At 35.3% G+C, this 12,081-nt stretch overlaps 1 long non-coding RNA gene across 1 annotated transcript; it reads left to right on the forward strand.

Annotated features, from left to right (window-relative positions):
* The first annotated feature begins 179 nt into the window (after window positions 1-179).
* Window positions 180-11,593, forward strand: LOC143649469 (uncharacterized). The gene is made up of 4 exons (XR_013159015.1): window positions 180-273; window positions 1,579-1,619; window positions 6,186-6,314; window positions 11,493-11,593. It is a non-coding gene; the product is annotated as an uncharacterized LOC143649469 (long non-coding RNA).
* Window positions 11,594-12,081: the final 488 nt, after the last annotated feature.

Genomic DNA, 12,081 nt, shown 5'->3' on the forward strand with positions numbered 1-12,081 from the left:
TTGAACTTGAAGACTGTAATACATGTCACTGGTGCCATACAAAACAATTTATAAATTATTTTGAAAAGATTTGTTTCAACTACAGAGCAGGCAGTGAAGGAGACAAATGGGAAGGATTTGTGAGAGGGCACTTCTATAATGACATCATAAGAGCCAAGAGAATTTCAGTAGTGATTCTCTTCATGCCAAGAACGGGAAAAAGCAAAGAATATGTGGATCTAGTGTTTAAATTTTTTTTTTTTAGCTCTAAATTCATCTTCTTTTTTAAACAAGGTAGTTGAAGAAAATAAAAGGGATGATTGTGTGGAGGCTTCGATTTAGTTTAAATATTAATTTTATATGCATGAATTTATATTACCTACTGGTTAAGTTTCACGAAACCATTTTATTAACCAAAGAACAGTAAAGGACAAGATGACCTGGATCTTAAAAGCCTTTGTCTCAAAATAGTGCAGATGTGAACTTAACAATGGTTAGCATAGCACCATACACCAAAAAGGTTTCACAGTTTTAGTAAAATCTCCAAATGAGCATTATATTGCTGAAATGTTGTCAAAGGTTATGTTTAGTTCATGAGGCAGGCAGGTTCAAAACAATGACTTTTTTTTTCCCCCCGCTTCTCATACAAACTTCCGAGATGAGAACAAAATTAACAAAGCAAATTAAGTGGAGAGAAGTAAATGAGACATTATTTCTCCAAAGTTATTTTATTGCCTGCCAGGAAAACATCTTCAGGAGATGGACTGAAAAGGAAAAGACTTTTGTAGTGAGCATCTGAGCCACAGCAGATTTGTGGGTATTATTGACTTTTTCAGACATCAAAAGCAAAATGTGTGAAAGATGATGGAAGTGCTCAAACAGGAATGGGGAATGAAAATGAGCAAATAGAAGCTCATGCTCAATAAAAACACAAAATGATAATCAGAATAAATGAGACTATCAGTGCACAAGTAGAAGAAAATCAACTAGGAACATCTGTTCAGGTGAGGCTGAAATTAAGGGAATAATCAGGCTCTGGTTGTATGCATTTGGAAAAAGTCTATGAAAGATGTGATGAGTAGCATCTCATCCTTTACCCATGTGAAATGATCATATTCTACCTTTGTACTTTCATTAAAATTGGGTTTTGTGGCTGTGAATGCTATAACTCCCCCAAACCAGGTTTGCAGCAAAAATGAAATTGGAAGAGCACTGCAGATTAAAATAATTTTAATGGTGAAATGAAAATTTCTCAGAAAAAAATACGAAAGATATGAGTAGCTATGAAAAACACTTCCAAGCATGCCTCAAAATGAATGAAATCACAATAGTAGCAGGCCATCAAAATGTTTGGAGAAATAACATACATATAATATTGAAAGTATTAAAATGAAGTAAATCTACTTCTCGTCTGGAAAAGATACAGTAGATACATTTCTCCCTATTCAGCCTATTAAGTACAGCTAGAAACTCTGGAAAATACATAAAAGACAAACATAAGATGGAAAGGAGGAGAGAAGAAGGCAGACTGCTGAGAGACCTCAAGATCTGAGGAACAACATGGTGATGAGTTCTTCTCTTTTTTTTTCCTTTTGCAAGGGCATGCACCAGGAATGAAACCCAGGTCTCCCGCATGGCAGGTAAGAACTCTGCACCGAGCCACCATGGCCCACCCTTTTTTTTTTGTATGCTATATGGCGGGGTCACATTTCATTCTTTTTTCCATGTGAGTAGCCCAATATTGCAGCACATTTTGTTGAATTTTGTTTTGTTTTTGTTGATTTCTTTGTTTTGTTTGTTCAGGAAGTGCATGGGTTGGGAATTGAACCTGGGTCTCCCACATTGCAGGTGAGAATTCTACCACTGAATCACCATCGCACCCCCATTCCCTGAGTTTTATTTTCCCCATATACAGTTGACTCTCACTATTTGTGGTAGTTATCTTCTACAAAAGTCCCCAAAAACACTGAATTAGTGAATACTGAACAATTTGTCCAAGAAAAATATAGGATTAGGTTCCTGGGAGCCTTTGGCCATCAACATTTTCATAAACCCATCAATACATTAACTTGTTTTATGTATATTTCTGTTTAAAGACACCTTAGTTAATATATATTATTGATTCATTAACATTGAGCTCATGGCCAACAGCACTGTAACTCATGTCTGAACAAAGCTTACCTAACACACATTTTCTGTAAGGCATATCAAAGCCTACTTGTCCTTAGGAACCCTTAGACAGCACTTCATGACTACGCTTGGGGGCCATTTTAAACAATAAGACCACCAACAAAGAGCACAAAATGCAAAATGTAAGGCCCCCAATATACCATTAAATATACCATGAAAAGGACACTATAGTATGAGAACTAAAACAAGAAGGCAGAGCATTGCCTTGTTTGACTTCAGCTGGAAACACATGCATCAGATGACTCTTTGCATGTAATGAATGATCGTGAGAGTGCCTGAGTATTGATTTTAGGTTACAAATAAATTTTAGTGAGTACAAAAATTTGCAAATACAGAATCCACAAATAATCAGGACTTCCTGTATATCCCAGCTTGGGTACTGGATAAGCTGGTATTCTGGAAATGCCAAAAGATGTGGGTAAAATAAATAAATAAATAAATAAATAAATAAAAATGCCAAGAAAATTTGCTTTCTCTAGCCAAAAGACTGAGAAAGAGGCAGTCTAGCAAGACAGAAACTTTTAGACAATAACTACCATACTTAAATGAATAAAATGATGGTCCTACATTCACCCCATCAGCAATGGTTGAGTGGAGAACTTAGATTTGCAACCCTTGCAAGGTTGTATTGAGACTTCTCTCTCCTCCTCTGGGAGGTGTAGAGAAGACTGAGTTGGGAGCAGGAACTTTCATCCCTGCTTAGTGGTAATGTTGAACCCTCCCCACCTCCCCGTAGTGTCAGTGGAGTCCACGAGGGAAGCATGAATGAGATATCCTTCCCTCTCCCAGTCAGGGAAATGCCAGCAGAGGTCTAGAAGAAGACTGAAATTCTACCCCAAACCAATGGTAATGGGCCAATAACTACTTTTTCCTGCCAGTGCCAAGCCAGAGAACACCTGCTGAAACAGAAAACATAAATAAGATCCAGAGTCTCATTACATAATACCCAAAATGTTCAGAATACAGTCAAAAATAATTTTTCATATCAAGACCAGGAAAATCTCAACTTAATGATACAAGACAATAAGACCAAGATGGCACAGATGTTGGAATTATCTGATAAGTATTTTAAAACAGCCATCATAAAAATGCTTCCGTGAATATTTGCAAACATGTTTGAGATAAATGAAAAAAAAATGAAATTCTGAGCAAAGAAATGGAAGATACAGAGAAGAGTTAAATGGAAATGTTAGAGCTGAAAAATACAATAGGCAAAATTTAAAACTCACTGGATAGACTTAACAGTAGAATGCAGAGGACAGAGGAAATAATCTGTGAACTTAAAATGGAACAGTAAAAATCACCCAAACTGAACAATACAGAGAAAATGGATTTAAAAAAATGAGCAGAGCCTCAGGACTATGAGGTAGAATCTAACGTCCAGGTCAAACAGGTCTTATAAGGAACAAAGATAAAGTGTGGGGCTGAAAAAATATTCAGAGAAATAATGGCTGCAAATTCTTAATTTTGACAAAAGATACAAACTACAGGTTCAAGAAGCTGAGTGAATCCTAAACAGGATAAACTCAAAGCAATTCATACTAAGACATCATGAGAGGCAGCTTCAATGAGCAGATTTCTCTAGTGCTGATGAGACTGCAGGAGAACATGCAGAATATTTTTCAGAGACTTCATAAACTAGAGATGTTGCTTTGCTGGCAAGTTTCCAAATTGTTTTATCTTCTTCAAATTGTTAATCCAGTAAAATGGTATGTAATCTATGGTTGTCAGGTTTATGCAAATCACTGTATTATAATATTTTCTAAAAAATTAAGTGTACCTAGCATTAAAAATAAATAAATCAAATTAAATTACTATCTTGTTCCTACTATGTGCATGGCATTATGATTGCTCTCACTTGAATGTTCAGTCTGTGATTTGAGGGTGAATGTATCTTGCCATGTCAGAAAGAATACCACTGGTGCTTTGTCCTAGAAACCTCATGTTGTGAAGAAGAAAGAAGTGGGTAGAAATAACAGAGTTGAGAGAAGGGCTGTAATTTCTAATTTGGCCCAGCCAGTTATAACTGCAAATTCTTATTACTGAATATGATTACTGCAGGAAAATCCATGTGAAAAAACCTGATGACTAGAACACAATTCTCTGAAAAAAAATCTCTAAAGTTGTTAAATAATAGGCATATAATAAATATTTGGTGAACGAATGAATAAAGGAAAGAATAAATGGCATATTTAAATCTAAATTTAATTTTCTTTTTGACATTACAGTTGTGAAGAACAGGCTTTCCTACTGTGTAAGAGTACTTATTAATCTTTTATTTTATGCTTAAGTATGCATATGTCTTGTTTAAGAAGGTCTTTCCTATGCCAAGATCATTAACATTCTATATTTTCCTTTAGTTGTATATTTTGATTACCTGTTGTTTTAATTTTCTAGATGTTGAAACAAATACCATACAATGGGTTGGTTTAACAAGAGGAATTTATTGGTTCATGGATTTAGAGACTAGAAGGCTTTCTTCCTTCCAGGGACAGTATCTCCTGCTGGCTGTCAATCTTTCATGTCTTCTTTCTCTCCCAGATTCTGTTGAATTCCAGCTTTTTATTTCTTCCATGGCTTGTCTTTCTGCGTCTAATTTCCTTTGTTTATAAGACTTCACCTATGCTGGATTAAGTCCCACTCACATTCAGGAACACCTTAACTAATAACATCTTCAAAGGTCTTCTTTGCAAATGGGTTCACACCAACAGGACTAAGGGTCAGGGCCTGAACATGCCTTTTGAGGGGGCAATCCCCAAAATACATGTACCCGGTGTGGTGATTTGGAGCAGTGTGCACGCCATAGGAACATATTCTTAAACTTAATCCATTCGTGTGTATGTGAACCCATTATAACTAGGACCTTTTGATGAAGTTACTTCAATTAAGGTGTGGTCCATGGATGGGTCTTAATCCTATCTCTGGAGTTCTTTATAGGAATTATGAAATTCAAACAAACAGAGAGAAAACTATGGGAAGCAAGATGCTGAAATTCAGTGGTACCTGGAAGAGAATGAAGAGGCCGGGAGCTGTGATAAACACTGCTATATGACAGAGGAGCCCAGGACCCAGGGTTCACTGGTCAGCTCCAGAATGCCAGTGTTCAAGAAGAAAGCATTACCTTGATGACATCTTGATTTAGACTTTCTTTTAGCCTCAAAATCATGAGTTAATACAGTCTTATTGTTTAAGCCAATCCATTGCATGGTATTTGCTTGAGCAGCCCAGGAAACTGAAACACCTGGTTTCAGGGTAAATTTCAACTAGCAATCTCAGAAGACCTCACACAGGCTTTTAGAGTCCCGTACATGGGTTGCGTCTTTGAGTTACCATACCTTCTCTACTGGTGTTGTTTCCTCAACCTGTAAGGTAGAAATCGCAATGATGATAACTTACATTGCAGAGTACAATGCTTTCTAAGGTGTGTGCTGAAGAACACTAGTTTTATGGTGTATTAACAGGTTTTACTCAAAACAATTGTAAAATAATGGGATTAAAAAGTTAAGGCCATCAATTAATACGGAAATTATCCCCTTTAACAGAATATGTGTGTCTTCTTTAGGAAAGCTTTTCCTATCCCAAGGCTTGTTATGACGACATATCAGAAGCCCTTGCATACTTTTAAAAACAGATGTCTTCATCCCAAAAACATGTCCTCATCCCAAGAGTGCGTCTAAATATGGTTTCTGGATAGGATAGAGGTGGGGGGCTGGGACTGCATGTTTATTCTGATAATATTTTCCAGGCGATTCTGAGATATTTCTATCCCTTTCCCCCACCTCCTCTCCAGTCTTATACAGTTTTAGAGTGCTATTGTGCACTGTGATTCTCCAACAGGGAAATTGTCTCGCAAACTCCCTTTCATGGAGAACTTAGGTCAGTAGACCACAAACATGTTTTGGGAGACTCTGATAAGGTGCTTTACCATTGATAGAGTGTTTGCTTATATATAAGCTTATTTGATCCTTTTGCTATTCTTGTGATATAAGCGTTTTTTATCTCTATGTTAAAAACAGGAAGGGCGGTGCAACGGTGGCTCAGTGGCAAGAATTCTCACCTGCCGAACTGGAGAACCGGGTTCGATTCCCAGAGCCCGACCATACTGAAAAAACCAAACAAAACAAAACAAGGAAACTAAGTCAAAAGTGAGTGGTTTAGGACTCAAATATAGATCTTTGAATTCTAAATCTGGTTCTTCTTCAATGGTTAAAAGATCGGATTGAACTAGGTTATTAGCACGAAATTTGTTATGGAAGAACTGGTAATATTAAAAATATGAATTTAACCCCACTTCTTAAAGACTCTCATAGAGTTAAAAGTCCTTATGTGCTTTGGAGAAAATGATATAAAATGCATATATAGGTTTAGTTTAAGTACTACAAAGTTCTATGTCAACAATAAACTCTGTAAAAATCATGGTTCTCGTCTCAATAATTTAAATTTGCTTTTGAAAGTATGTATTTATATAAAAAAGGAGTGGAACATTAAACCTGGCATAATACTATCAGCTGTTGCCCATATGGAAAAATTTAAATTGCCATAAAAGCTGGCTGGTTATAAAATGTTTTAGATGTTTTTTTTTAAAAAATCACATTTTAAACATTTGAGCATTATGCTTAAAAATACATTGGTGAACTGCATTTTTCATTGCTTTGGCTGTAATTTCATATGGTCTTCCCATATGTGAGTAATTGATTTTTTGAACTGAACAAGCAATAAAATACATTTTTGGAGGGAAAAGAACAGTACAAAGGGAAAATTTTCTGAAACAACCTTTAAAAATATTCATCTATATATGCCTGGGTGTAATATTAACTAGATGTAGTTAGTATTAGGTATCATTAACTGAACATCAATTATGTACAAGACATTATTCCAGGCCCTGCATGTAGATGGTATTTGTATAAGTAAAGAAAGAGGATGAGCGAATTGAAGAAAGTTGTGTCTAAGTCCAATTTTAAATCTAGATCTATATGGTTTCACAATTTATTTCTTTTATTTTTCTCCTTCAAATTAATGACATTAAGATGATCTAACCTAAAAAAAAGGCATTATGCTATTTTCTGACTTTGTCGTTCATTAATGATATTTCCAGAATATTTTTTCATGTAATAGAAAATTCTCTGACAACTTTTAAATAGCTGCATTCTATGAGTATCCCATAATTTAATTAACCATTCCATCATTTTTGGATGTATAGATCATTCCACTTCTTATTAAAAATAAGTTATCATCGTAAATATTTGCAACCATCTTTGGTGATTTTCTTAGGATAAATTTTGAAATTAGAGTTTTTGGACGCTAAGCTTATAAAGTGTATTGTAAATTTTCCTCTAGAAATGCTGTATCAATTTACGTTTACACTAGCAGTAGATAATAGCACCTTTTTTCATTTTTCCACATTTTTAATTACACTGGGTATTAAAACAGATTTTTAACTCGGTCATTCTATGCTCCTGTATATGCAGCCACATTTAACTATTTGCATAAAGACTTTTTGATAAAGCTATCAATCACCATTGACTTCATTTATTTTTTAAATTCATTAGTAAGTCGTTTATTCCTGTGTACATATGTAATGAACCTGTTAACATGTGCCAGACAGTTTTAGGTGCTGGCGATAGAGTGGTGCTGGGAATTGGATTGTGTCCTTTACCAAAGACACATTCAAATCCTAATGTGTGTTTCTGTGAGTGGGAACCTACTTGTAAACAGGACCTTTGAAGATGTTGTTATTAGTTAAGGTGTGGACTCTTTTGTGAATAGGATATTTGGAGATCCAATTTAGATGCAGCCATATTGAATCAGGGGTGGGTCTTAATCTATATTACTGCAGGTCTTATAAAAGAGAGGAAATTCAGACAAAGTCGGAGAAAGCCATAGGGAGAAGCTAGGGAGGCAAGAAATAGGGCCCTGTGAGGAAGGACTGCCTTCACCAGAATGTCTTGACCCCAAGAGAAAGCATGGCTTTGCCAACAACTTGATTTTGGATTTCTCCTCTTCAACATTGTGAGATGATAAATGCTTGTTGTTTAAGCCAACCCATTGTATGCTACTTGTCATAGCAGCTCTGGCAAACTGAGACAAGTGGTGAATGAGACAAAGGTCCTGTCCTTATGCGGGGCTGTTGGGGGGGGGGTACATTCTAGCAAGCTTTGCTGTTTATGATGAAGAATCATTCCTGGTAACATAAAGCATTGAATATTTTATATCTGGGCATACCCCTTGTTACATATAATATTCTTATTTTAATCAGTGTCTTGCTAAACAGGGTTCCATAGCAAAAGTTTAGGCTATGTGTATGTTTAAAATTAGTGCTAATTAGATTATTCTTTGAGTTTAACTATCGAACCATTACAAAATAACAAATAACTCAGAAAACAAGTTTTATACTGTTTCAATCCAGCTCTTGAAGAGCATGGGTCAGTGCAGCCTCAAGACCAAGAACATGCCAGATACAGAGTTAGATGTGAATTTTTATTGCTACTTAGGAACAGCAGAAGGTTCTTCCCAATGGCGGTTGTTCAGGAAATGGGAGTTAGCGCTCTACAAAGGTGGGGGCGCGAGGGAGCAGCTTATGAGGGTTTAGGGCAAGGACATTCCACAAGGTATGAGAACAGAGTTCAGCCTGGGTCTCATGACACAGGAGGTTGGAGATTTGTTATCAACACATCCGGGGAGAGGAGTCTCAGTGATTTATAAGATAAGGAATTTCAGATACCGTCTATACATTCTTTTCCTTCCCTGAGAAGGTCTGTTGAACTTCAGCTTCTGTCTAGGTCCCGTAGGCGGCTACACGCAGTAACTTGCTCTCAAAATGGAGGGAAGTCCGGGCTCCTGGGTCTGCAGACACACATTTAGTGGCTTCCTAACATACTGTTCAATGTTACAAGTTATTTGGTACATTAAGTGTGCAAGTTAGTTAAACATATACAAGAGTTAACAGGGGACATTTTGGCTCTTGCAAAAAGGTGACAGTTGGAAACCGAAAGGAAATGAACACAAAGTATCTTAGGAAAAAAAGGGAGAGAATTAATGAACTTTATGATCTTCCAGTGCTACCCATCAGAATGTCTGTAACTGGATCAAATGGTTTGTCATAAATAGTGCTCAGAATATGAAGGCATGAGCAAATATCTAGGTAGAAGGGTTTCATGTTTTAGGTTCATTTTGTCAGGCTTAAAAAAAAGTGTCAAATCTGCTTTTTAAATATCTATGAAACTAAGGTTACATAGCTAAAAGGGATGGTGACAGTGTGAATGTGGTCCGTTTTTCCCTATAAAGGAGAAAAGAAATCATCAAGACATTCAAACCTTTCTTGTAATTTATTTTCTGGTAACTTTCAAGAAATTCCCTATTTTGTTTCCTAGAATGGGAATTAGTATCTTTTAGAGAATGATATCTAACTTTCAGAAAATGCTCCAATGCATTTACTACCTTAAAATGTAATACATGCTTAGAACCGTTTTCCTGCCTCCCCCTACTTGTTTGATAAATGCTTGATGGCAAAGTGATGTATTAGCTTGGGACTGTATTTTCTATCCCAATGATTTGGCTTCACTCACCAAACATACTGTACACCAGATTTTACAAACCACAGGAAAACTGGCACAAATTTTGAGTATTTTGCTTTACGGAATGAGGCACTGTATTTACTAAAGTTTAAAAAATGTTTTTTTTATATTGTTTCAATAAATCTCTGGCTTTGAAAACAAATGCAAATAAAATGCTTACGCTTTTGCTATAAGTAAATTTTGGTACGTCTTTCAAATAATCCAGAAGAATACAGAGATGGAATTCAATTAAATCTTGGTTATGTCTTTAAAGTTTCCAGTGCAAAAACTGTAGAAGTCTTGTTTGAATTTAGGATACATTATTGAAGTGTTTGGTTTATAGACAGCAGTCGTGAAAAGATAAGATGAAATTCTGGTATTGCATTTATGTTTTGAAGACCTATCTAATCTGTAGTGGCCTGAGAAATATAGTCAAGGTACATGTTGCTGAAAATCACTGTAGCATCACATTTAAACACTTAGAAACCAGGCAGTTAATATAACTTATATATACATAAACTAAATGATAACTTTACTAGACACTTCTTGGATATAAACACTTTTACCCAGTATTTTAATCAAGTATCCTATCATGTTTTGCTCCATTCAATGCATGCAGCACACAAATTTACCGATGTATGTTTCATTTAGTGGATCTAATATGTATAATGTGCTATTAAAGTCTATTAGAAATACATATAAAATTGAGGAGGCATTTTAATAAAAAATAGTTGCTATTTCTTGAAATCAGAAATGCTGTAAATATCAGCTAACAGTGAGGTAGGTTTGCTCTGCATTTAAAAATGACAGCGTTCTTGTCTCTGAATTGAAATAGTAACATATTCATATTCTTATTTTGCATAAATTTGCATGACAAATTCCTTAAAACAAGTAAAATACAAATATTCAACCTAGTATAGCTATATGCATGTCCTGACATTTAGAAAAAGCATATGTACTAGAATTTTAGAAGAATGACTTTGATTAGTCTTCAGGTCAAGGAAGAAGGGAATAAATACAGGAAAAGAATGAGTGAGAACAAGGAGAGAGAAAGCAAGCAAATGGATGTTCACCGTAATTCATATATATCAATAATATGTGTGTGTGCTTGTGTCTAAGGTTTTATTGAGATATAATTCACATAACATAAAATTCACTCTTTAAAAATATGCAATTCAATGGTTTTTAGTTTATTCACAGAGTTGCTCAACCATCACCGTGATCTAATTTTAGAATGTTCTCATCGCATACCTGTTAGCAATCATTCTCCATTACTCCCTAGTCCCAGACTCTGGCAATGACAAAGCTACTTTCTGTCTCTATTAATTCCAATATATTTTCAGGGCAGTGTCTAATTATATTTCACTTCACAGCAATTGAATCTAAGTTGTTTGTGGATTGTGTATAGTAATTGATTATATTGATCATGTATGTGTTCAGAAATTTAGTTTTGAGTAGGACGCCAACTTTCTAATGCTTATGAAGCTAAGGTCATTTCAAATAAGCATAAAATCTTATTGAAAATTAGGTTGAAAAGGTGTTATTTCTTTATTTGACAAAGGAATATGGGGTCAATGCAAGCAGTTGGTTTTTTATTTTTGTCTCGTTTTAGCTGAACCTAGGAAATGAGAATATTTAAGGGAAAAATTCCAAAATTCTCAGATTTTCCGTGTTATAGTTTCAAATGCAAATGTAAATTTGTAGCTGTTTGTCAGTTTTGTTAATCCATCACAATTTATTATCCCTTTTCTCTCTTTTTCTCTGTTATAGTGTTGAGAACTGTGGGAGAAAAGATGATTAGACCCTCATGAATCTTAAAATCCAGGTGAACCTGACCTTATTTTCATTCTTTAGCATAATTTCCTAAGAAGTCTTCTTTAATAAACACTTCTGATAGTATAACTCTATCACTCTGAAATGTCCTCAGCATTTATTTTATCTATAACTTATTTTATCTGTTCATTCATCAATATATGCATACATATATTTATCTATACTGTATCTACTACGCTTTTGGGGGCAAAGAAAGTATCTAGAATTGCTTCCATACCCACTCTTAAGTAACTCATTACTTAATACTAGACATTTTCTAAATGTTGAGTGCTAAACATGTGTTTATTGACTGCTATACCGAAAAATATAATATGAAACCATATTATTTCATGACTTACTATGAGGAATTTGATCACATTTTTGAGGGGAAAAAGCTGTCACAGTAATTCCTCCGTTGGAGAACTGATTCTTCTCTGTCTCTGCACACACAATTGTTATTTCAACTCTCAGCACTTGCAGGCCTCCAAGTCAAGCTCAAATATGTCTTGGCCTTCACCAGTGTGAGCTGAGGCTGAGAGCAGAGCTG

This window comes from Tamandua tetradactyla, chromosome 11 (assembly GCF_023851605.1).
Source record: "Tamandua tetradactyla isolate mTamTet1 chromosome 11, mTamTet1.pri, whole genome shotgun sequence".
NCBI lineage: Eukaryota > Metazoa > Chordata > Mammalia > Pilosa > Myrmecophagidae > Tamandua > Tamandua tetradactyla.